Source organism: Lonchura striata, chromosome 2 (assembly GCF_046129695.1).
Source record: "Lonchura striata isolate bLonStr1 chromosome 2, bLonStr1.mat, whole genome shotgun sequence".
Lineage (NCBI taxonomy): Eukaryota > Metazoa > Chordata > Aves > Passeriformes > Estrildidae > Lonchura > Lonchura striata.
The window spans coordinates 51,195,491-51,220,167 of NC_134604.1; the positions used below are offsets into that span (position 1 = coordinate 51,195,491).

At 35.1% G+C, this 24,677-nt stretch overlaps 1 protein-coding gene across 5 annotated transcripts in view; it reads left to right on the top strand.

Annotated features, from left to right (window-relative positions):
- DACH1 (dachshund family transcription factor 1) overlaps positions 1-24,677 on the top strand; it is a 353,160-nt gene that overhangs the window by 195,072 nt on the left and 133,411 nt on the right. The window lies entirely within an intron of this gene.

Sequence of the window (24,677 nt, forward strand, 5' to 3'; positions counted from 1 at the left end):
TTTAAAAAAACTCTAACACAAAACTTTCAGGTTGCAGTCTTGGATCAAGGGGACAAATGTTTAATATGTTTAATATTCTCAATATTCTGTAACTTGTTTTTGGCTCAATACATAAACAGATCTGATTAAGTTATCTTGACAGAAATATTTTTATGATAGCAAACAAACTTAGCAGTAAGCATTTGACAGCATTATTTATTAATATGATAAATGAATTGTGAGATGTGTGATTGTGTGATGATGCATTCATTTAGTTGTTCCTTTTTTTCTTTTACTAATCTCTGTCATGTTGGATTTATAAATGGAACTGAGTGACCTTTGAAACTGTGATGGAAATGAAGAGATAAACACAACTTGAAAGGACAAACCAATTAATATAAATGTGTTACACATAAAGAACTGATTTCAATCAATTGCTATCTGTGTAAACCTTTGGGCACTTAGCTGAATGAAATAGAGCAAACAGATTACGTGACATAGGGACAAAACGTCTCTTTAACTCTTTTATTATGTTGTTGGGATATCGTCCAAAATGTACGACAGGAAGAAGTTGTATGCCACATTGTGGTACAAAGTCCATTGAGAAGTTACAATCATTAAAGATAAACTTTTTCTGATAATCAGAAAGCCCTTCTGATGGTATTCTTCTGCATTTTGATGAATATTTAAAGTAGTCTCCATTTAATTTGTTTGCTATTTCCAGCATGTTTAATTGAATTTCCAAAACACTTATGCTTTTAAAATGTCCTAATTCAGGATTTTCTAAATAGCATATGCATTTCTTCTACAGTTGCCTGATAATGATGAAAACATTTATCACCCTGAAATCAATACAAATGTCCTGGGCATCCTTGTTTAAGAAAATTACAGCATCTCTCTCAAACTTTTTTTTTTTTTCCCCCCTAAAGAATGGAATCTTTTGTTACATGCATTTTAAACTACCTGCACATATTGTTCTCTTTATAGGCTTAATTAGAGAATGTGATGAACTTAATGTAAAGGTTTCAAAATACTGTCACTGATGCACAACAAGGGAAAGAAAAAGATTAAAAGAAAAAAGACATACAAGCTTGACATTTTAAAACACTTACATTTGAAAGACTTTTCACTACTAATTGATTTTTAAAAGAGTTCTATGGAAAAGTGAACTCAGAAATGTTTGGAAGTGCCTTGGCAGTGTGCCAGAACATTTAGTACAAAGCATAACTAGACAGTTTCTGAGGCCTTACTACAACTGAAAAGATATGTTCTTTGCCTTTCTTAATGTAATTTGGAATCCCAGCTGTACACTTACAGATTATGCTGGTTATTTTCAGTATCTTGTGGACATCTTTAAATGATCAGTTGGCACAAGACAACAACTTCCCTGCTGTCACAAACAGGGTTAGGCAACACAAGGATTTCAGTAGAGAAATTTTCATTAAATTTCCTAAAACAAGCTATAATAAGGAATTGGTGTTCATTTCCTTATTTTAGGCAGTATTTTGATTGTATTTGTCTCCTAATGCTGTTTTGTAGTGTGGACTGATTGGGCCACAGTCTGTCATTTCTGTTTGTCTTTAGGGACTTTACAGTTCTGAATGGAGTGAGAAGAAGGGCAGACAATGTCTTATATTTCATAATAATTTTCTTTAAAATTACATTTTAGCTCCAATGATATGACACTGTCTATTTTATAACACTTTAGAGTTCTTTGTTAGTTGATGAAGTTGAAACAAAAATCCTCCTTTTTTTTTTTTTTTTTTTATTTTTGTGGAGTGTGCACTTTGAAAACCTACATAGACAGCTGAAATATTAATGGAAATGACATCCATTCTGTTTTGGAAAAGGAGCAGACCAAATGATAACGAGTAACATTGACCAAAAGCAATTACTTTAAAAGGATACTGCTAAGTATCTGAGAAAAATGATTCCTTTGACTAGTTGTTTGTCAGGCCCTGTGTGGTTTTTATTGATTGCTCTTGAATATATAGCCCCCATGATTGAAAACGCTGCTGGTAATGTCCTTCTTTTTATCGTGCTGAGAGTATCTTATTGAGAATAATAAGAAAGAAATTTATACAGGAAACAAATACACATTGGAGCTTTAAATTAGCAAAAAGTGGTCTATAGATGACCTGTAATATTCATTTTATAGCATGTGTCCTTTTTTAGAGGTAGTATTTAGAATTAGATGACAAAAAATCAGGTGTTAAAAATTGCATATTAAGTATTTGTCTATTGTGTGCTTTCTTTCCCCCTTCTCTGTATCTGATCACCTCTGTGGAGCAGTGTAATTCATCTTCTGCTATGAACTATACTAAGTTTGAAATGAATGGTAGATAGGAATTGAGCTGGTACTATTTCTTACATATTAATATTTTATCTTGCAGCGAACTTTTTTTTTACTCCACAGTGGAAGCTTTCCTCTTAGTGTGAGTAGCTGGCAATTTAAAATGCCACTGGTCTATTTAAATGGACACTTGAATAGGATGCACAAGAGAATGAACACAGACATAGGAAAGGATTTAAGCATTAGGCTGCAGTGTTACTGACAGCACTGGCAAGGTTCTGGAACAATAAAAATCTTCCCAGACTCCCCAGCTACACAAGCTGCACAGCTACATCCTAGAGGATGGAACACAGTGTTTAGGACTCAGTCCTAGGCCTCAGTTCTTCTTTACAAGGTCTTTGAGTATGCCTCTCTCCTTGCTTCTTCCCATAGCAAGGCAACAGTTACCAAAGGACGACGTGCCTTTTCAAGTTACTAAAGTTTGCCAGCGAATTCTGTGTTTCATTTATTATTATATGCTTTACTAGCAGTCCTCCAAAGTTAGAGAAGGAATAGCTAGGGCTTTGAATTACTTCCAGATTTTCCTGTCAATTGAACTAAAACTCCAAGATGCTTTAAAATCCATTAGACTCCAAAGGGAAAAAATCCTTCATGACTCCAGGAGTAATTGTTCAGTCAGTCCTGAGGCATCCATAGGAAAATAAAAACCAACTTGACATCTCTAGTTCCCATGCCCCGGTTGCATGGAGGGAGACTGGCAAAGTAGATAAAAGCAGATAAAAGATCTGGATAGGAAGAGAACTACTCAGAAGTTTAAATTAACAAGTGGAAAGTTGGGAACAATAAAAGATGGAGAGCTTTTGAAAGAAAAATCCATCTCTTTTCCACCTATAGCCTGCAGCTCTTCATCTATTTTCCCGCCCAGAAAAGTGAAAGCAAGTGTTACTATGGATATATCTTCTGTCTATTCTACAGAACTCACCAAAGGTCTTCACTAGACATCTCCCTAAGACAATTTCACAAACCTCACATCCAGGATAGTTCTACTAAATCTCTTCTGCCTTGCATTGCTTAGTTCTTTTCTCCTAAACACTTCTATTGCATTAGGTCCAACATTTTTTCTGGTCATTGAGAAACCACTATCTTTCTTTTTGGAATCTATGTAATGCTTATTTGGTTCATTCTGACTTAGGAACTCCCGTTCATTTTATTTCCAGAGATGTGCCACATCAAGACTCATGCAAATATACAGCATTTTCAACTGTTTTTTAATGCAAATCAGATTTAGCAATAATTTCTTGATATGAAAGAGAAAGCAGCTACTTTATTTATCAACAAATGTGGCATATGGAGTACCAATGCCAGCGAGAGAATTTACCTTTTTGTGTAGTGCTCTCACAAACATGCTTAGTCACTTTTTGGTGAAGGATTGTGTCATACGGATACTCTCACTGGCTTGCTTAATCAGTAAACCTTGATGAGAGCACCCACATAAGCTGGCCACACACAAACAATAGTTAGGTGCCTGTGGACCAAGATCCTTATTCCCAATAATTTCTAACTTCTCTTTCTGTACAAAGCTGGCCTGGATGGCCAGAGCTGAGCTAGGATTGGGTAAGGACCTGCCTTAGTTCTGATACTGAGTAGATGCTGAAGATCATCCTGCAGAATAGAGGTCAGTGGTCCTGCAGGAGTCATGTTAAGAGTGGCTCTTCGTATATCAGTGCTAAATATGTGTCACATAGCATAGAATAATGGTTTGCAGTCCATACATTTTCCAAAATAGCATTTAAATAGCATGCAATGATTATATAAATAGCTATCTACAAAATTTAGGGGCCAGTAAAACTTGAAGTTGATTGAACACAGCATCCTTAATACTCAGACATATCAGAGGTGTCCCTGGGCACAAACAGAACTGCTGGAGTCTCATGCTCTGTGATGCAGGATTGAAGCCCTTGGTGTACAGTTGAAACCTGGACTGGAAGAAGATACATGAAAACAGCACTTTATTAAAATCCAGATGTGACATCTAAGGATCAGTGGGAAGTGGTGCGGGGGGGAGAACTAAGCGTGAAAGAATGAGCAAAAGAAATATCAGAATGAGGAAAGTGCAAGTTAGTTAAAAACACTGTTGAGTGTGCTTCTTTTTATTTGTGACTGGCCAGCTCTTCTCTCTTACTGCTCTTTCTGTGGGGTTTGCATGGAGCTGTGCCCAGGACAGGCCAAGACTCTGGGTTGTCCATCTTTTGTTTATCTTTTTCTGGAAAAGTTGATTTGCCCAATAAACAAATGTAACTAGGGATGAAATTAAACTTAGTTTATAACTAGGGATGAAATAAAACTGAGTTTATTTGCATTTTTCTGAATTTTTTTCATGGCCAGGACTATATGTATGATCTTACCTAGAACTGAATTTTTGGCTATGACATTCTGACTCCTGTTTCAGTACTGTAATAGCCTCTAATGCCACCGCTTTCATTCTATTTTTCTGTTTGTGGCTTGCATGATACAATTTTTACAGTGCTGCTTTTCCCCTCTATCTCTCTTCATCATGCCTTGATAACTATTTTGGGAAATAGAATGCTTTCATGTTGAGGTAGCGATGCTGACAGATGCCAGTTTATCAGATATGCTGTGTAGAGCAAAGCCTGGTGCTCTTGTAGCCACATCATTTCCTGCAAAATTCTACTTTCGGTTTTGAAAGAGATTTTGTTTTGTTTTTGTAATTATGTTCACAGCTGAAATACAGCCGTATTGTCTTGTGGAGCCAAGAACAGAAAAAGTTAAAATGGATCTCCAGTTTACGATAGATGGAAAACTTTAAGAGATGCAAGTGAGCTTGATAACCTGACAGAGTGGAAAGCTGGAGAATCAAAATCCAAGTCTGCTTCTGTACCGGTATCAGGATAAAAAGATGATTTGTGCAGACCTCTCTTAGAAGCCAAGGGCTGTTTTGCCAAATTATCTAGGGAGAACAGAGAAAAATAATTCAGGATTTATTGTTCAAAATAACCATAAATTTTTCATCAGTGATATTCTCTATTATGAGTCATAGCTGGATGTGTTTGTATGGGAGTGGGAAAGTAGGGATGAGGAGTATTTTATAGACAATAATATATTAGTGTTGCCATGGATTTTGTGGCTGCTGCTGTAGAATTTAAGAGTTGTCACCATGGAGTTTATTTTGTTGTGTGCTGCAGAGCAGGTAAAGGACCTATGTGATGGTGACTTGCTGAAGTGGACATTAGCTCTTTGGTTTTAGGATTTCAGGTAGTAGTGGTGAAAGTAGTATTTTGTTTACTAATAGTCAGATTGTGTTACGGCTGCTTTCCAGATGAAAGGGAAGTTATGGTGAAGTTAAGCAATGAGTGAAATCTTAGATATGTAAGAAATAGCAGGAGGCAATTTGTAATAATATGTTTGTAGAAGGATCATCTTAGTCAAAAGTGGAACCAATAAGCTTTTGAAAAATCTGGAGTGGAAACTTTTATCTATTAATTATTTCATATTTAGGTATAAATGTTCAATTTCCTATTCAAGTCATGAGCAGGTTTTACTTCATTTTGTCAATGGTCTTATTTAGCTTATGTTGTTACCACTTGGAAGGGTATTGCAAAGTATTGTTCTACTTTAGTCTGTAACATTTTGAAAAAATAAGTGGAAATTAGTTATATATTACCTTTTATATGGGCAAGATTGGAAGAGTAGTATATAGCTAATTTTTTGAGAACACCTGTATTTTAAAAAAATTAATCTATATCTCTGACTTTAACCAAGATTCCCTGTCCTTCCCAATAGTCATTGTCAGTTTATTTTAAAACAAAGGCCATAATGAGAAGGGTTTGCCTTTCTTTTCCACAATCATCATCCAAAACAGTTATAGCTGTTAAAAATTGGTCTTGGTGTTATTCAGATCACATAAGACTTCCTTTAATTGGCCCTTAATAAGCTTGGTTTAACTGGGATTTAAAGAAAGAACAGTGGTCATTAACATTAGCCAGATTAAGACTCTGTTAATTACCACTGAAAGATAAAGTAATATGCAAAGATGGGGTCTAAAATATTCTTGCACTTAAGCACCCAAGGAAGTTGAGAAATTTCTTGCTAACTGAAATGAATAAGTCAATAGCTCTTTCTCTTCAATGCTTAAAAAAGACTAAAGAGAGTGAGAGTACAATTACTACATTTAAATACTCTGACTTAATTAGTACTGTGTACACAGATATACTTTCTATTTTGTTGAGTTTTTTCTATCCCTTAAACATAATTAATGATTTGTTTCAAGCTTTTGATAAACTCTGCAAGAATGTATAATTTTCTGGTCATTAATCTTTTGTATAAGCAAACATAGTCTAATATATATATTAATATACTTATGTTTAGGCTTTACATATTAATACCAGTATACAAATACATATTAATGTGCATATTAATCCATGTTTATACATTAATAAAATATATAAATATATGTCACATAGATATATATATATAAAACACCATTTAAGTAGAGAATATTTTTTTTATTGCACAGTAGCAATAGAATCAAAATATTTCAAGCATTGTAAGGAAAATGTTAAGAAGATGTATCGTTATAATCATGGCATTTTTGTGATGTCACTAGAAACAGTTTAAAGCATTCCTCAGTCATGACAGTCCCTCAAGTATCAGCATAACATAGTATTTCCACTTTGCAGCAGACTTGTGGTGGATTTGTCAGTGTGTCCTATCAGTCACAGCACCCATCAAAGAAAGTTCAAGAAACTGACAGCGGGCAGATATAGAATCATCTTCTGTGCATGAATAGTTTCTAACTAGTCTTCATCAGTCAGCAAGGATTTGTAATCTGAAATGAAAAATTTTTAATCTCATATAGTTGTTTCTTATATTTAATGTAATGAGAGCTTTTCCCCACTGTGATACTAAGTGATAAATTCTGGTTTAAACAAACTGCTGTTCTCAATTATTTCCATCTGTATGATTATAAATATTTTAAAAACAAGTAATTCTGTCTCTTCCAGAAAGTGATATGTGCTGATATGTTGTATATCAGTTTCATGGAATATTTTCACATTCTTGTATAGTGAGAAGGACTAACAGTTGTGCCAAGCTTACTGTTACGTATTCTCATATATTAATGATTTTTTTTTTTTAAATTTCCATCTCTCTAAATAGATTGGTGAACTTAATTTAGAAAAAAAGGCACTGGTTATGAATTTTCTACATTTTATTTCTACTACTTTATATAATCTTAAATTTTCTTCAAACTGCCTAACATGCCTCCACAGTGAACAGTTGCTCAACAACCTCTCTCTATGATATTTATTTTCTTTGGAGATACAGTCATATTAAAAAATGATCAGTTGGTAGGAAAAATAAATCCATGTGTTCCATTTAACTCAATTTAGTACTCAAAGATGCTGGAGTATGCTAGCCTAGAACTTCATTGTTTTAATTGTTTATTAACAATATAGTTAGTTGAAATATGTGGTTTTTAATGATAACTTACGATTAATCACTACAACATGTTGTGTTTCTGTTTGAAATTTTATGTAATTTGTATTATAGCTCCACTTTTTCAGTTAGCAGATAATAATAAACCCATGATATTCCAGATGTACTGTAATATTTTCTAAATCAAATAAATCAAATCTGCATAGTTTCATTAGTTTCTAAAGACTATGTATTAACATTTAAAAATCAAGTAAGTAAATTTAAAAATCACATAGCTACAGAAACATACTTGATATCTTTTTATATACATACTTTAATTAAATCAATCCTTTAATAATTTCTTTAAATTATTTTGAAGTCTGAGTTCTCATATTTGGAACCCTGAGTTGAGGATGAGTGGCAGATTAGAGAGTTAATCCTTAAATCATGTCTTGTGTTGTACTTTTTGAATACAAAACACCTGCAAATGCAAAGGAAAATTTCTCACCCATTCATAAAGAAAGTGCTGCTTGTAGAAGACTTGGTCCCATGTGGACATTCTTATTCTCCTGAGGGTGCACCTGACATCTCCTATGCATTCTTTCATGTACATATTTCTCAGATGATGACCATAGGCCATGAAATCTGTTGCTTTTTAAATAACAGGAACTGTGTTAACAAAAGAACCTACCAAACTTATTGTCTCAAATAAAATAATTGAAAAACAGGGCCAAAGAGGAAGAACTATGTTTTAATTGATAGGCTATTTTTACACGTGAATGGAAATTTGGATCCATTCTATTGGATGAGATACAAACTTCATTAGCCTAAACCCAGTCAACCTCAATCCTTTATTAAATGCAGGTTTACTCTTTGTAGGCTGTGCAATATTCCCTATTAAATTTCTAATTCATCCATTCTTGCCAAAGTCAACCAGCATATTGTCATTGTACCCTGAGTGCTTGTGGAGCCTTTGCTATGGAGCTGTCTGTGTTCCCTGGGCATTACTTCCACTTCTTACATGTGGGAATGAGGAAGGAATCAAGATAAGATCTTGCCTGCAGACCAAGAAAGTTTTAGAGAAACTTTGTGTGCTGCTGCTTGCTGCTGCTTTTATGGCAGAAGAAATATTGAGAACAATCTTTGTAGGTGAGCTTTGGGAAATTTATTACATTTGCTCTAGATGTAGAGGCTTTGGCTCATCAAATTTCTGGGGGAGTTCAGTGCCAAACATGTAACTCATCTACTTACCCTGTGTTTTTCAGAAGAGTTCAAGGTATTTTCCAGTATAAAAAGATAACGATACTTTGTCAGTTTAAAATTTTCCAACCAGTGTAAATGAGTTTGCATGTGTAATTAATGTAAAGAGTGTATAAGCAAACTTTTTTCCACTTGTGCCACAAACTACAAAATATAACAAACAGTCAATTAATTCTTTGTACTCTACATGGAGATTTTGGCTAGTGATAATTCATAATCATTAAAGATAGTCATTAAAATTAACAGTTTCACTCTCATGGCAAGTGGAATAATCCTTCAAATAGAACAGCATAGTGAAGCAACTTTTCCTAAGAAGCATAAAAGCATGCCATGGAAAAATAACTGATTTGGATAACTTAAATACTAAAAGGAAAAAGAAAAAAGAAAAAGTAATTGTGTAAAAAAACAAACAAAAACAAACAACAACAAAAGACAAACAAACAAAAAAAAAAAAAAAAACTAAAAAAGTACTATCTCAAATATTCTTCTTTATTCTTCTTTACATTTTCTTCTTTCCAATCTCCATGGTAAATACCTCAAGCACTTGCCAGTGTACTCCTTCAATGAAGAGCAAAGCTGAAATCTGTCACAAATCATACCTAGCTGCCAGAGAAATTCAAATTGCTGTAAGCACAAGTGCCAGGGGAGCTCTTACAGCGATGCTGAAACCATAATGCAACATTCACAACGAGATCATTGCATCATAATCTCCATCTGAATGTGACTCCCTTTGTGTGTCAGGTGTTTGCATGTCAGAGGGAGAAGAAGAAAGGGGATTGTGAGTTTATCACAATCTGTTGTTCTGTATTAAAGTTTGGGGTTTTTATAATATTAAAAATGACCTGGTTTTAGGTAGGATATTCTAAAGGTTTCTGAGCTAAACTGCTGCCCTCTAATCCCCTCAATACAAAACATTTTTGTTAGGAATATTCCTGTTTTCATTTCAGACAAGCTAGTTACTTGGGATTCTCTCTAAGCCTATAAGCTTACAAAAGTTAATATATATTAAAAATTATATTTATTTTCAGTACATGCATCACAACTATTTTAATTTTCTAAGTGCACAATCAATATTTAAATTAAGAATATTTGATTCTTTCTTAGCTGCATCAGCTTTTCAGCAGAGTAAGTTTATGAAAATCCATTGAGGACTTTTTTTCCCCCCCAGATTTACAGCAGCATAAGTGAAAGGAGAATCAGGGACATATATTACAAAATTTTATTTACATTATTTAAACATTAATCAGGCCTGCCTTTATTTCATGCAGTCATGCTCACAAAGTATATGTGTAGGTTGTTTTCAGTGTTTTTGAGAGCTTATCAATATAATCTGAGACCTGAATGTATGTTTAAAAAAAAAAAAAAACACCCCAAGATATAATGACTTTAGTAGTGAAGAAAGCTGGCAGCAGGTTAGTTCAGAGATGTGAGTAAAGCTGAATATCCCTCTCACTTGACTGCCACCCAATAGTATTTTAATCATTAATTTTGGCTGCAAGAAAATATGTTTGATTCACTGTGTTATGCAACTGAAAACCATTTAGAGCTAATGGTAGGAACAAGACTATGGATGAGTGTATTGACAATTTCACCAAAAGACCAAAATCTCACTTCAGTTGTTCTTTACATAATTCTTTGTACTGCTCTTATGATAAAAATACAATGGTGATTTTCACAGGAAAAAAAAAAGAGAAAAAATGCTTGATATCAGTTGCTTTTCTATCTTCATAAAGTGCTGAAGTTTGGAATCTAGTTCAAACAGTTCAAAAAGAGATAGATATGCTCAGTGTGGGACTATGTATATGTGAATTGCTATTTACAGCTGACTCCCCACTAACTCTACAGGGCATGAGGCACTTGGTAACTTACAGTGAATATTTCAGCTAAGTGAATTTAGGTGCAAATATCTCATAGCTGAGTTGTGTGTCCAGTACCAGGAACAGGATTAGGCAGGGCTGATTTAGTTGGTATCTGTATTATTTTCTCTTTAGCTATCAGAAAAAAATAAAAATGCAGAATTGTCAATAAATGTATTGTAGAAGATTAACTACATCTGCACAGACTGGTTTCAGACCTGTGATCTGTAGGGCAGAATTTGGCACATACCTTGATGTGTGGCATCGGGCACAAAGCCAGAAGCCACTGTAAGTTCCACCAAGTTGGCTGGTTTGAGTTGAGAGCTAGTGGTCTAGTCAGTAGAGCATCTCTAAGGAAATATGGTCAGTATGATTGCCTCAAACATCTTTTGCCCATCCTCTATGAAAGCAGTTATTTGCCAGTGTGGAAGGCCTCTTTCTGTGTTTTACCAATGTTTTTATCCTACAGTCTATTTACAATGTAAAATATGGTACTATACCTTGAAATGCCTTATTGCTTTTAACAGAGTAAATGGCTATCATCAGGAGTGTAGTTGATGAGTATTTTAAGGGTAATTTAAATATCTAAGTCCCTAAGGACCATCTTAAAATTCTACCACTCCCTTTATAAGTCTGTGAAGGTTCTGGGACAGCCCAGAGGAATGGAGGTACTTCTCAAAAATACTGGGTACTTAAGACCTAGACTTAGAATCATAAGTTCTTAGATTTTCTTGTTGTTGATATTTCTGCACTGCCTAGCTTAGGTGTTCCACACATTTTTTCCTTTTCTTCTTTTTCTTTGAATTCTGAGGAACCTCTTTCTATGCATTGTTTTGTATGTATGAGTTGCCTTCAATTCTTTTATGTCTGCTGACTAAAAGTTAGGTATTGTGGTATCACTGTGCCTTTTCTTGGACCTGAGGATAAATACCAAAGAGCAATGATGGAAAGAAGAGAGAAAGATAATAAATAGTTCCGCATGCCACTGAAACTGCATAGGGAATTTAGGTAGGCAGAATGCAATTATGCATTTGGAATATAGCCAGGACATATGGGTTAACACATGTACTCCTGTGAAAAGTGCCATGGGATATTTAATGACTGTAAGTTGTCAGAACTCAGTTTTATATCTCATCTGAAAGACAGCACCACCAGCCACATGATGTCCCTTCACACCATGCTGAAACAGTTCCTTGCTATAGACTTGAGGGAGGGAGGGAGAAAGGGAGGGAGGGAGGGAGGGAGGGAGGGGTGTCTTCTAAATCTCCACTTCCATTTCTTGCTGCAGTTGGGCTTTCTTGAAAGATTTGTAGTAAAAGATTATTCTAGCCTGGCTTTCTTAGCTAATGATCTCCAACAAATTCACTATCCGAATCTGAATATGATTAAATTGCCTTGGCCAGAATTGGCTTGCTCTATGATGCTTTACCACACTTTTCTTTGGATGGAGCCCTGCAAACCCTTCTGGACTGGCCATCTTTAGAAAATCTCTCATGAGTGTAAAAGTCTTGCTCAAAGGGGAGTAAAAAGCATAAGCATGTTCGCAAAATCTTTTTTGTTTGTCAGCTTATCATGGCATGATTAAAAATGAAGAGACTGTATGTCAGCTGTCATATATATTTGAAACATAAGGACACTTAAGAAACTGTTATGCAGGATGAATTAGGTCTACTATGTATTTAAGCTATTTATATGAAATCTATTTTGGTGGCACTCAAAGCATGAGAACAGGCATTGCAATGTCATCTGACTGTTACTAATTTAATTGTTATGAACTTCTGCAAGTCCTAACTGTAACTGGAGTGCCCCAATCTTCTATTCTATTATAATTTGGGTGGATTTGATGATGGCAATTGTTGAAACATACCCCAGGCTGTACACTTGATGTGCAGCTTGGTGGATTCTTCTTCCTGTAGCTGTTAATGGCAGATAATTTTAATTTTTCCTTTTTAGCAAGGGCTGCTCAAAGTTGTGCTTTCTGCCCTTAATTGATGGGCTTATTTAATGAGGATCTATGGCAGAAAACAGTGTACACCAGTTTCCTGAAGTTTGAGCATTCAGTATAATTGATATTACTGGTGTTTGTCATGTTCTCTGCTGATGGGTGCTTCTTTGCAGGGCAAGTCGCAAAGGGCTGGATTCCACAATTAAAACAGCCTTTGTGATTATTGAGTTAATAAATTCATTCAGTCCCTGCATTACACCATTTTTTAGGCAGCTTTCTCCCCTCCTGCAGAGCATTGATGCTGTTTGTCTTTGCAGTTGGGACTTTCTTTTTGATGTGGTGATTGACTGTAGCTCACCAATCATTTGTTCAGCTGTGTAAGCCCACTAATTTCCCAAAGTTAATCGTAAGAGTGTGTATGGTTGAGATAATTGAGCTGGTTGCTATAATTCTGCTTCTTGATGCAAAAGTCATGAAACTGCAATGTGAAAGGAAAGCCTTTTAAAGGCAGGTGTTCAGAATAATGTAAAGCCTTCCCTGTTCTATGTTTGCTTCAGTTTTGGTATAAAAAGGGGCTGTCCTGCCCATTTACTCTAGAAAAGACATCATAGTATAACTATTACCCACTTGGAATAATAAGTTTCTTGTTTTCAACTATGAGAATATCTGAACCAAAATATAGCAAAAAATAAAATAGAGATAGGTGCAACTATAAAATCTTAGAACCAGTCACACATCTAGCATGAGAGCTTGTTAAGAATCCATACATTCTTGGAATTTATTTAAGCAGCAGTTACTTGGTGTCATTTTTTTCTTGAAAATGCTCTGTAAAGGAACAAAAAAGAATGCTTTAGATATGAAAGGATATACTATTTCTGCAACTGCAAGCTGTGTAAAGCAATTCTTGAAAATGCAAGAAGAAATCTTATTTAAAATTATAGGATTCTGCATTATAACCGAAGAAAAATAAATGAAAAATCTATAATGTTTCTTAAATATTCTGCAAGCTATGGAATATGCTGTGAGTCTTACCACACCAGAGCTAGCAAAAAAGTTGCAGTTTTGGTATGCTTCATTAACTGTTTGCATACAAGACAAAAGTGCTTTCTGATGAAGTGTAAAACCAACTTGGGACCAATTTTCCACAACATAAATTCAACATTCATTCCATCCCCTGATATTCTTAGATTCAAACAGCTAGGGAGGTTTTATGTCTTATCTTTTATCAATAATTATTTTTAATTCTACAATTTTAGATTATTCAGCCAAATGTAATAAGCTCAAGTTGATTTCATACTGTGATGATTGCTGTTAAAGACATGTTGCTTTCAAGAGTACTGTGATTAGTCTTGTTATGTGTGTTTTTAAGCAGTTATTTGAAATTCTGTATTATGGATATCTCTACTAGAGTTATATCTCTAGGTTTTATCACTGGGGAAATACATTTTATGCAGGCATGTTTTCCTTCAAGGATGAATTTAAGATCACACCTTTTAATTTTTTTTTAAAATTCTATTTGTGGAGTTGAACTAATTGTATGGTGATAATGTTTATTTCAGTGAAGTGGGAAGTGCCCTTTCATATTTGGAACTACACATCTGTGAAAGTGATTTATTGTTATAATGTATTTAGTGCTTCTGCTCATGATTCAAATTTGTGTTTGCTGAATTCTGTGTGGTCTCAATTTTTCTATTGAAGCTTGGCTGGTGATGTACTATCTTTGTATCTTACTATAAACTATCGGGTATTTACTGAATGAAGTTTATTTTACTTTTATTATAGAGCAGTTTAACTATGCAGAGGAGTCACTAGACTCCACTGAGGTGAGAGGGCACATGGCAAATGTAGAGTGCCTTAATGTATACAAAATAACTGGAATTAGAGGAACTTTGCCTGACATGAAGGTTTACAAGTTATCCTTAATCACTTCCAACACGGGTAGTGAAATATTGCAATTTTCTATTTAGATCTATGTAGACTTATTTTTATTTTCCAAGTAATTTGCTTGTGATAGAGAAAGAGAAATAATAGTCTTGTGGAAGTTTATTAATAAAGGAGGTGGAAAGAGTGCTCTGGTGATCTCCTCCTTGCAGAGACTACCTTGTAGACTGCTGAGACACCTCACTATAATCCTGATAAACCTTTTATAGTAAATGCCAAACTGCAAACTGTCTTTATTGATTCATTTTTAAGGTCTGTTTTCCAGCTCTTGCTTACAGTGAGGAAAAACCTAAAAAAAACACTAGAAAGGACTTTTTTTCCCCTCTACAGTTATTTTCATATGTATTTTCTGTGTTTTGGAAAATATTCAGGTAGATAAAGATGTGAACAAATTGTTGATGGAAGGCAGAAGGGATCCTGAAGAAAATGAGTACTGAGATCAGAAGAAGTTCAGCATAATTGCCTTATATGCAATATTTGACCCCATGTATAACCTCACATATGCATTGAATTAATGCAAAATTGTTGCCGAATACAACCACTGAATAAATGCTTTAGAGCCTATTAAGTATGTCATTCTGTTTGAGTTTTGTGCTAATTTCTTTCCACATGTTTAGGCCCATCATGGCTTTTTTTTTTTTTTAATACTGTGTTCAGTCCTTTACTATGTGTGCTATAAGCGTAGGAGCTGTGAGCACGTCTGAAGTAACATCTGCTCTGTCTTTTTGTTGCTGGGTTCATGGTATAATTAGCTCTATATTTCACCAAATACAATTTTGCTCCCATGGTGGATAGAGCAGCATGAAGAAAACATAAATAATTGCAGATTAGAGAAACAGAAGGGAAAGTGGGTGTAGGTGGCTTTGATCGAAAAAAGGGTTAAGGAGAATAGAAGGTCAACTCATTATAGGACATAACATTGTTAAAATTATTCTTGAGTATGCTTCAGTTTCTCACATCTGAAGTATGTAATTTTCTTGTTTAATTCCACCTAGTTTTGCTAAAAGGAAAGGTGTTTTAAAAATAGAAACATTATTCTAGGTTATATGCATTTAAAAATCCTAAATTATGTGTACGCTTAAATGAGCAAGCACTCATAGACTAGGGTATGATTTTTTTTTTTTTTAATTAGCTCAAGATTGCAGTGTATAAATCACACTTTTCTGGACAATGCAATGAAGATTTTCCAAGGATTATTAGAGAGAAGTATTCCACACAGGCATTTTGGGTGAACATTATGCAGCTTGCTACAGAGTTTCCTACTCTCTGACAATTCTCTGTTATGAAACTACTTCCAGCAAGAAAGACATCAGCAACTTGACTCAGTACAGGTACCTTGTACCATTTGGAATGCCTTCAGGCATCCCGCTTGGTCTCCAGCCTCCACTCCTGAATGGAAGTAGATCATATGCAGTAGGTGCTCTGTCATGCTTGTGAGCCCTGTGGGGACACATCAGACACCACATCAGGGTACCTGAAATGACAGCAGGCGACAGAATAGACCTCCAGAGCTTGCAGTGCCACGTGCAACCCAGTTCCCTTGTCTCAGGGAGCAAATAATGTCGCTAATAAGACAGTGAAAACATTTCAGAATTTCTTACTTGCCTTAATTTGCACTTCTATTAATTATCCTTTACAAGATTCTTCTTTCTATAACATCCAGAAATAATAATGTGATTGGTGCTACTACTAATAAATATTTAAATAATGGTACAATTTTGTGATGCCATATCTGTTTTAAACTTAGTTTAGAAATTTTTCGCAGCCATGTCTAAATAGAGTCATTTTATGAAGAGAAAGAATGATAAATCATGGTGGTTATAACCATCAGGAATTTTACAGATATACTCATGTGTGACCATGTTCTCTCCATAATGCAGGTCATCCTGAGTTTGTACCAGCAAACATCTCCTTTAAGAATGGGATGTGTTTTCCTACTTTGTCTCTTTCCTCATGGCGTATCAGTAGTTTTCTAATGGCCTCATTCAAATAAAAATAAATTCCATTGTTACATAGTTCCCCAGCTTTTGCCAACTCCACAAAAATGTTCTTGTGGAACTTCATGGGGTGTGTTAGAGTGTGTTCTGCTAATACTGAATCCAAATTCCATGGAATTGATGAAAAATATGGGTAAAGAGCTGTAGTTGGAAGTTTGGAAGATAAACAACTTCCTGCACTCACAACACCATCACTCTTATAATGACCTATTTCCTGCCAAAGGGATTTTTAATTTCCAACTTTTCATCTGCTTTGTATGTTCATATATATACATCTTGTACATTTGGGTTCAGGTATACAGCTTGGTGCAAGTCTCTTTTGCCCATTTACAACTTTTCTTCCATAAGCAGTAAGAACTTAGACTTTTTAATCAGTGTGTTTAAAACCACATTCAGTTCTTATTGATACAGAAAATAAATAATCTTAAAATTAGTTTGCTATTCATAGTTTAGACTCACATAAAGGATTTCTGGCTTCCTCTTCTTGACAATCTTTCTTATATTTTTCCCTGTTCCTACTTAATTAAACTTTCTTAATTTGAAACCTTAAAAAATAATTAAAAAAAAATCAGTTATGTTCAGACTCTAGGGTAGGAGATAAATTGAAATTTGAATGTTATAGCTGGTCATGCTGAGGTAAGAAACACAAGATCTAACATCTAAAGTTAAATCATCATGAGGTACAGTGATCTCAGTTGTCACTGCTTTTGTGTAAGCAGCTTTGTTAGAGTTAACTATTTCTGGTACCATTATAATATTGGTTATTGTAATCTTCAAAGAATAGTATAGAACAAGTAATAAGGCTACTGGTACAAGAAAATGTAATTTTCCTCCTTTTTTGCTTTCAGACTACAAACAATAAATCATTTTGTTCAAGAGACAATAAAACACCAACTGGGTGCTGGATAAATTCCTATCATGGGAGGTCTTCAGTAGCTTTCTAAAACAAAGTAATTAGAGAAGGAGTTCTTTTATAAAAAAAAGATTATTTTTGTATATCTCTTGTGTTCTTACAGGTGTTAATCAGAGTAGAGTAAAAAAGATTGTATTCTACTTCCATTTTACATCAGAGACATAAAAGTTATAAATCAACTACAACAATTACAAAACACATAAAGCAAAATCCCAAGAGCAGCAAGAATTTAGACATAAATGGCTTCATTGTACTGACGAAGGTTACAGTTGTTTAGTGGGAAAAGAAAATAATAGGAATCATAGCACATAAATGAAAGAAAAGGATGTCTTGGGGGAGGGGAATGGGGAAATGTTTCCTTAATAAAGTCAACATACAGAAATAAAACCAACATCTGCTCCTCATTTCTCTATTTGATTTTACTTTTAATTACAGAACTTTGTAGTTGAGGCAATTTTAGTAGATGTGTAGCTTTTCCTTTTTTGTGGTTGCAGCTACTGACCAAGTTCTAGAGGCACTGAGTTTGTTTGTGCTTTTTTTCCGGGTCTTTGAATAATACTGCCTAGCAATGGTCCCTGTTTGCCTTTTGAAGTGATGTCTCCTGAGGTTCCTGGCTTTTAGTATTCTGCAGCTGGTAAGCTTCAGCTCAGCAGCTCCTGTTGCTGGCTATGGTGCATAAGGGAGGTTATGGAAAAGGTTTAACACCTCTGGCTTCTCTGTTCACCCTCTGAGTGTCTTTAGATTTCTCACTTTCTAAATTATTCTTCTAGGCCTTTATTAATGGGGAAAAGCTATTTATGTAAGCATGTAGGGTGAGATCCCTTCCCATGTAGAGATGGAATGAGTTGGAAGAGATTCAGCCAGTGCTCAACTGGATGCTTCTGTGGTCAGAAGCAGAAACTTGCCCTATGTGCAGGAACCACCTTTAACATGTGATTAATTGTTCTGTCAAGGAAATATAGATATATTATTGGCTTTACAAAATAGTATTGCAATACAGCTTCAGTCTGACATACTAATTGATTAATAGATAGGTGAGTTTTGCTGGTTCGTCAGCCAAAAATAATTATTCCATGAGCGTTATTCGTGTATGACTGCAGTGATTTGAATAAGGAAAAGTGCACTTGTTGTAGGGTTCTAAGTTCATTTGTTGTAGGGTGTGTAGCTAAAGAATTTGTGCTGAACAGGTGAAGATTAATGTACTTGCGGGATTTATACTCAAGGATATTAGTGTAAAGCTGCATAGACTAAGGATGTTTAGATAACTGTGTTAAATTTTGAAAACTTGGTAGAGTTCTTGACAATCATAAACTCTCTTGTAAAAAGTTAATTTCAGGCAATAGCCATTTGCAAAATCTCCCAAATTTTTTATAATATTATATATTTCTGAGCAATACATCCTCAAAACTATATACAGAATTTTGATGTGGAGTTCTGAAAGAGCATTTGTGCTGTATTGTACTCTTTCATATTCCCTAACTGATAAATTTGCTTTATTTTAACTAAAAAATAGCTGGCATAGTCTTGAATATTTTCCTTTTTGATTATGTTAAATAACCTGGTTGTTGATATTTGCCAGGATACATGCTTACATTCTTAATTGAAGCTGTGTGGGAGATAAGGTTCTAAAGCATAGCTGTGCTTTGACTCTGCTTTTCAGTGTTGTCCTCAGCATAGGAGAGATGATGTGGAAAGGGATATAGACTTAATGAGACTTTCAGGACTAACTTTGCCCTTTGAAATGAAGTAGATTCAGGGACTTTATAACCTGCTTTTTTAGGGCCACACTATGAAACCTGTCTTGTGAGAGCTGTCTAAATTATAGTGCTCTGAGTGCTCTTGATAATCCACCTATTGTCACGGGACAAAGCAACACCTTTAATTACTCAGGATTACTAAAAACTATCTTCTCATCATACATGCCATAGAGTCAGCTGTTCCAATATGTGATTTTTATGGTTTTGAGAAGTTGCTTCACTAAACCTTGACCCAGTGTGCTATATAACTAACTGATTTACATGGAAGTTCTGGAGGTTACTTCTCATTACTCATGTATTATACGTGGGTTAGTTGCCTTTTTGATCTCCATTAATATTGTGCACTCAGAAATGTTCTTAAACTTTATGATTGGGTATTTTCTCCATTTATTATTTATTGTATGCTGCTATTCCATGGTAACTCCCTCACTGTATCGTACTGTATACATCTTGCAGCAAATACTGCTGAGCTGTGATCACATGTTCATGATGGGTTTAGAACTCAGTAATCATTCAAAGTGTATACTGTGGCATGTCTTATTCTTTATGCCTGTCTCATTAAGTGATCTTTTAGATGTAAGGAGTAATATTTTTTTTTTCTACTGTGTATGTAAGGCAGGTGTTACAGAAAGGTTGCAACCCCACTCAAGACTGGAAGACAAAAATAGTGACTTTTCATGGATTTTTGTTTGCTGTGGTATTTTAATGTTGCCCTGAAAAGTGTTCCTCTGCAACCATGGATACCAGCTTCTGTGCCCATTACTTGCATGCCATAGATGTATATTGCATTTTGGCTACTAGATGAGAAGAAACACATTCTGCTCGCTCTGTGGTTAACTAAGCCATCTCTCCCTGCCTCAGCTCTTCCTGATATTCTATTTTAATTGGCTATTATGGATTATTTAATTAATGATTGGGTCCCAAACTGACCCATATTTCATCTTTAATTTAGAAGTTTGGATATGTATTTGTTTGTTTAATGAGTTTGCATTGTTTTAACTCGCTGACAATTAATTGGACAGCCTAGGTCAGACTCCTGGCAGTTTTTTTTCCTCTGCATGATCTCATTCTTACTCACTGTCTGAGGCCTCTTTCAGCCTGAGCATGGAGGGAGGGAAAGGTATGCCCTCCAGCATGACATAAAGCCCAAACTATTTCAAGATGGCTGTTTGAGATTGAATGTAGAAGATTTCAGCAGATGGCTTCTAATTACTTGAGATACGCCAAAGTGCTGAAAGGAGCATTTGTATCTTCAAACCTAAGGGGTAGCTGTACCTGACACAATGTGAGTGGCATGTGCATTAATGTACCCATGTCAGCATTTATTCCATCTACAGTTTCTGCCATGAGTTTTATCACAGATAATTGTCTATGATATGAATGGAACTTCCTTGAGTATTGTTGTAATAGAGCTATAACTAATAAACCTATTACAGAAAGTAGAAGAAAATCCTATGCTTTTTAATGGAAAGTAGAAATAAAGTGACAATCTATATTCATACTCATTTTATTGAGAAAGCTATGGAAACTTTGAATTAAAACTATCATTTTGACCTTTTAGTTGAGTTTATAGGCAAGGCTCTCTTTATGATAGCGAGCAATTTCTTTAAGATGCAGGGAAATTACTGTTACATTAGTTGCATAAAATAATTGAGAATTTTGAGGGAGAGATATGTCATGCTCACCTTACTCATACTGTTAGTCTCAGCAAGGTCAAGGGACTAATTGTGGACCCAGCCTGCCCTAAGCCAGTTGCGGTACATAATTGCATGCTGCCCTGGGAGCAGCATAAGAAGGAAATTGTGACTTGAAGCAATTCTGTTTGGTATTCTGGGGGGTAGGGTCAAAACTAGCCTCAGTCTGCTCCCTCCTTTCCCCTACCGGTGGGTGGTGAGTCTGCAGAACTCATTTCCCCTCCTGGGCTACCATCTGTGGTATGAGAAACTGGTTCACGGAAGAGAAACTCCGAGTTTTTTCAGAAGGTTTGTGTATCAAACCTTTCTGATTTCTACATTTTCAAATACATTCAGGGTAATTAGTTCAAAAGCTGAAATAAAAGTGGGAGTATTATTTTTCAACTTCCTTGTTTGACCTTGTGTAAATCAAATAGTGAACTTCTGATGTTGTTTGATTTACTAGTAATTCTAAGACTCAGCACAAACCATTTTTCTGAGCAGCTTGTTTAGCCATAGAAAATGTCACCAGCTAGAGCTATTTACGCAACACATTCCAAATTCCTGTGAGTTGAGTGGTGTGTGTTTTGGAATGCTTTAAACTCCTCACTAAAATGAAGAATTTTCCCTCTAATTTCAGCTGCTTCCAGGAATATAACCCAGCCTCCCTGGGAGAAAACTAGCAGTTTCATCAACGCTACCTTGTACTGGCAGAAAGTTGTATTAGCAGAGGTAGAATGTGTCTCTGAGCAGCAGATCACCCCAGAACTTTTGTCAGGGTGTGTGGGGGAAGATTTGAAGCTCTTAGGGACAATGCACTCTTCATCACCACAACAGAGATTTCTCTGAGAGTAATCACTTTTATTTCTGAGTATGTAAAAATAAACCCTGTTTAAAATTGTCAGTGACTTTGTTAATGCTACTTCAGTAAAATAAAATGCTGGTTTATTTATTTCTTTTCTTTTCCCCTTGGTTCAAATAACACTGATATTTGCTTACCTCTCTTCTTATATATATATATACATATTCTGACATAAGAAAATTACAGGCTCTCCTGTAATTCAATTTTTTAACAAGAATACTGGTAATAACATCTGGCATGATTGAAAGAGGCACAGTGAATTTTTCTTTAAGGAACAGCATACAGTTATTGTTGCTAAACATGAAGTTACATGAGTTTGCTTGCTTAATACACAAAAAGGTTTGTACTCAAAGGGATGTTTTTTTCTGTTGCCTGCCTTCTCAGGCCTGTTAAATGATGCAACATTGTGGTCTTGTTAGACAATAATAACAGAAACAAGATTTCTTTAATAAGAATTTCAAATAATGGTATAAGGTCATCATTTACAGAAGCATTTTATTTTGAAAGACATTATTGAAATAATATTGAGATAAACAATTTTAGCCATATTCCAGTGCCTGACCTGGCACTGTGGGTATTGATTATTATATGTGCATTGAGAAATCATTGTATTAAGAGCATTGCATTTGCTTGAAATATAAAATCCACTGTAAAAAATAGCTTAAGCAGCATTGCAGTCCAATTTACACAGTTAGAAGTTCCCATTTCATTTTTCTTACAGACATTTTGCACTTACATTGCTGAAGCCCTTCTCTACCATGGCAGAAAATATATAACTTATTAAATAAACCCTTTAATTTAGGTTTATTTTTTTCATTTGTGTATTTTTATGTCTACTTTAAATATTCGGTAGCAAAGATACATCTGTATAATATACATAACAGTAACATGAAATAACATAAAATCAGTAGCCACAGATTTTAATAACTGGTATGAATAAGGAAGTTTACTTTTATCAGGTGACCATGAACAATCCACTCTGCATTCTCCATCTAAGTGTTATTTAGACTTTAATAGACTGAGATCTTGGTGTCCCCTGGGAGGAAAGAAAGTATAAATACTCGCATAACAAATGTGGTCCTTGAACTTTTATACATCTGCATGCATTGGTACATGCCAAAAATAACATACCCCAGCTTATTCACCTTCAGGCTTCTGCAGAGGCTATTAAGTTGTATAATCTGCAGAGGATACATATGGAAAGCCTTTCCTTGTCCAGCTCCCAGACCAGCTCTACAAGAGTCTCTGCTTTGGTGGAGAACAGAGTGGTGGTAGTGGTACCTTGTGAGCTTGGCTTTTTCTGGGTATGACAGAAGAGCACAGTGAGCCTCAAAGATATGCCCTTTCTGCAACCCATGAAGCAAATATGTCCCTATGCATGCTCCACACAGGTGGTGTGGGTAAGGGCAGGAAAAAATTCAGTAAGGTCTTTATTTTCTCTGTCAAGAGAGTAACAGAAACCTGTCAACACCCTCAAACACAGTTACATGTTTGTATAGTATGTATAGATTCTAGGACAGCTGGAGAACTGTTGCAAGCCATTTGCCTGAAAAATAATATTTTCACACTGATGTGCTTGTAATCTGCTTTGTTAAGATTTAGAACAAAGCTTCATAACAATGTTAGATAAACCCAGGGTAAATGTCCAGCTGCAACCCAAAAGCCTGAGTTCCCTGGCAAAGCTGGAAGTGTGGTCATGCCTGGGGAGATGTCTCTCACATGGTAATGCTCACCCAGTCACAGGGACATCCACCTAGTTTGGGATATTGCATCAGACTCCTGCAAAAAAAAAGAATTTTTTCTGTAATCTAAACGGAGAGACTAAAATCATCATGTATTTGTAGCAGAGATTTTTAAGAAGTATGAAAGATATCAGGATTGATTATACAATTGCAAGAGTTGACAACATTGTATGTGGCACAAACAGTTGGGTTTAGCTACCTTTAGATATTAAGCACATTAACAAATCTAAACATATTTCGATATTAAACACATCTTATTCATAAATGCAGAAATTTATGAGGAACTAATTTTTCTGAAGTGTCAGCTACGTCAGCTGGCACTTGTAATGTACCTTTTGTGCAAGTCACACTGTAAACTCAAATGCAAAGTGCACATGGGTAGGAAATCCTTTTCCTGTGAATTGTCCAATCAGTCTTGCATTGTTTGAAATTGCCATCACCACATACTTACCATATGTCATTTCATATAGGAAGATTGTGCAACTTTGAAGAAGCAACTTTAAATCTTTATTTTCTGATACTTTAATCTGTCTGCTACTTTCTTTTTGTAGTATAATACCAAAGTGAGTCATGTGTCTTCTGCAAGTTAAGGGCATATGGATATTATCAGGAACAAATGATAATGTATAATAAGTTTGGTTTTATGTAAGTACTGTTTTAAATTAATTAAGGCTATGTAAAAAAGGACATGAATTACCTTTTGTAGTATCTGCACATATAACCCATTCTGCAGTTTCTGTGTGTAGCAGTCATCTGTGCTTGGAGACTAAATTGTGAATAGGAATCTGACTATCAAAAAACAGTTGCAGGAATGAAAGTCATAATCAATCTCTGTATTTATAATTTTGTGTTTTATCAGTGCCTTCAATCTTATCTGCCATAGCATAGCCATGTGCAATAAGAAATGTCTTTGCACTTCAATTTAATTTTAAAGTAATTGCATCTAGAAGATGCCTCGATGCAAAAAAAGTATCATATAATCCATGTAATTATAGTTTCTGCCTGTTCATTTATTAGCTACATTTA